Source organism: Notothenia coriiceps, unplaced genomic scaffold, assembly GCF_000735185.1.
Source record: "Notothenia coriiceps isolate Sejong01 unplaced genomic scaffold, NC01 NC01_scaffold00022252, whole genome shotgun sequence".
NCBI lineage: Eukaryota > Metazoa > Chordata > Actinopteri > Perciformes > Nototheniidae > Notothenia > Notothenia coriiceps.
Window position 1 is genome coordinate 1086 of NW_011354953.1, and position 2829 is coordinate 3914.

At 40.3% G+C, this 2829-nt stretch overlaps 1 non-coding gene across 1 annotated transcript; it reads right to left on the reverse strand.

Annotated features, from left to right (window-relative positions):
• Nucleotides 1-317: 317 nt before the first annotated feature.
• Nucleotides 318-390, reverse strand: trnar-ccu (transfer RNA arginine (anticodon CCU)). Its single transcript has one exon. It is a non-coding gene; the product is annotated as a tRNA-Arg (tRNA).
• Nucleotides 391-2829: the final 2439 nt, after the last annotated feature.

Genomic DNA, 2829 nt, shown 5'->3' on the forward strand with positions numbered 1-2829 from the left:
TGACGCTAAACCTTATCTGGTAGTTTATTTTGAAGAATAAAAATGTTGTACACCAATAGGCTACATTGAATGTATGAGGGGTTGAGAAAATAGTAGAGAAACAAAATATCACAGAAACGTCAACAAAACGAAGTGAAATGGAAACAAACTTGAATGAAACAATAATATTAAGATTCAACTCTACAGGTGGAAATACTTGCATAAAGCTCTTCGTATGGAGAGAGTGGTGCTAGACGGAAACATCTACAACACACGTGTAATCACACCGCTGACCCTCTGATTGGTAGACAGTGATTTCCCCCCTGAGCCAGAGCAGTCACCCCAGATGGGACTCGAACCCACAATCCCTGGCTTAGGAGGCCAGTGCCTTATCCATTGGGCCACTGGGGCACCATTTCTGTGTTTATCCACATCATTTCAGCTCAGATATTGTGGAAAAATAGCCAAATATATCTGCGAGTGCATTTTGTTTTCATCTAAACATGACGGTGTGTCTGCTCAGTGAGGGGACCCTTACTGAAAGCAGGTGCTCCAGTGCATCAGCATCTCGTCCTTTCAGGTGTCACACTCTGCCCCCCCCCCCTCCTTTCCTCCCCCAATTCACTTAATAAAGTCAGTGTATCTCCGTGGCATGTGTCCAGCCCAACTGCTGCCTCTGCAAAGACAACGAGGCCTGATAGCAGGTAAACAGTCTGCATAACAAGGACTTATTAAGATGATGAAATGTCCTACAAGGCCCCAAACACCCTCTTAAAGAAATCTCCCCCTCCGATAAGGGAAAGAAAGAGAGAGAGAGGGGGGGGTCCTAACCTGATTGGATCGGCGGCTCGGAGGGGGCGAGCGTAACGAAATCAAATGGCCGTCAAGCCGCTGTCATGCATAATTAATTGTGCCTTCTACGACCAACTACACAAAAATCCATGGTCATTTGATTAGGGGGTTTGGAGGACTCTGAAGTGCATCGCTGTCTGAGATGCTCCTCCACTCACCTCTGTGGGAGTGTCAGCCTGAGCATGTTGCGCTGTAACATGCAACAGAGATCTAACTCTCATTAAGGCTCCTTTAAAACCCAAGGGTATAGTACACCTACTTCTCAAATTCTGTACAAAATGTGTGACTGTTTTGATGAAGGTCAACACAGAAAATAAAATGATACAAGACAGTTATCTGCAGGTTGTTGTGGAGACAAGAAACAGTGTTGACTAGGTTGAGATGAACTGTGCACTAAATAAAACATTAAAACTGATAGGAAACCGTCATTTTTGTGAGGAATGTCAGGAGGAGGAGTCAGTAGAGCATATAGTGCTGAGATGTAGAAAATAACACAGAGAGAGAGAGAGAGAGATATTTAGGAATCATTTTAAGGAGTTAGGCAGGATCTCAACTTAAAGGGTTAGGGTATGAGCATGAGTGAGGGAGGGTATAGGGCACTGTGATATTTCTTAAGGAGTACGGGGGGTTTCATAGGATTTGAGGTATTATTTATTCATTTTATTATTATTATTGTGAAGGGATTTAGATTGTGAACCAAAGCGTATTGTCTGATCCACACTCGAAACAGAAAAAGCCGGTAAAGCACCATTAAGCTGGATGCCAACCGCCGTAAAACTCAGAGAAGAAGAAGTCAAGGAAACACCCCCATACTTCCTTTTTCTACTCTCAGAAATGAAGTTGCTTAGTTACTATACACGTATGGGGTTCTTTTGCTCACGAAAACCTATTTTTGCGACCTGGTAGAATCTTTTAAGAAAAGTTCTCGGCTAAAAAAGTGAAATTTCTATTCCAGTACGGACTGTTTAAAAATATTTGGACTATTTGAAGCGAATGTATTTGCAAGATTTGAGCTATACCAAGTTTCTATCCTCATGATACGTGTTGTAAGTTCCTTTGAATAACAGTGACAGCTCAAATAAACGCTTTCCTCGTTTGAATGGGGATGACCTATCACCACATGCTTGTATGGAGTTTTTTCCTCTCACAAAATAGCAGAACTGAGTGGTTGTTGGTCTTTGTCGTGTGTTCGAATGCAACTTCCTGTTGAAGACGCAGGCAACGCAGTAGCATTACGCCTGTGTTTATATACTGCACTGCTCACAGGTTCATACACATTACCTGCAATTCAAACAATATTGCATCTCTGGAGACTGTAAGACATCCACAAATAATATAAATATATGGTTAACTTTAGCAGTAAGTATTTCATTTTAATTTGTCCAGTCGAAACTGCGCGTTTTAATATTTCCTTTCTTTTGTTTCCTGCATTTTAGAAACAGCTTATTGTAAATTAAAAGAGATTGTTATTATTGAGACTGATAATAATTATATTCCATTTATCATTTTTAAGAAGTCAGTTTCAAAGTCTCTGAGTGGTGGAAACAATATGACAAACATTTGGAAATATGGAAATGTTAAAAAGTAAATCAAATGTATGTAAATCAAAAGTATAGACGCACTAAACTTAAAGAATCACCAGTTTGAATAATAATAGTTTGCATGAAAACTATTTAATGTCCCATATAAGGAATTTAAATCAGCAACTACTTCAGACACTTCACCATAAGTGTGTGAGCAGCACCACCTGCAGGACATCAGGGGAACGTCATGTTGAATAACAGGAAGTGAAACACATCAGACCGTGGTAACCGCAGCAACGTTTTTATTCAAAAAAAGCATATATTGAGGAGTTAAAGATGCATATACTTACATGTGTAAATAATGTTCAAATACACACAGTTGGAAAACAATGTGCTTCAGCAGCTGCAATGTCGTTACGCACATCCTCTGCGGGGATGTTATGTTCTAATGAATCTCCCTGAAATGGAGGGGAGA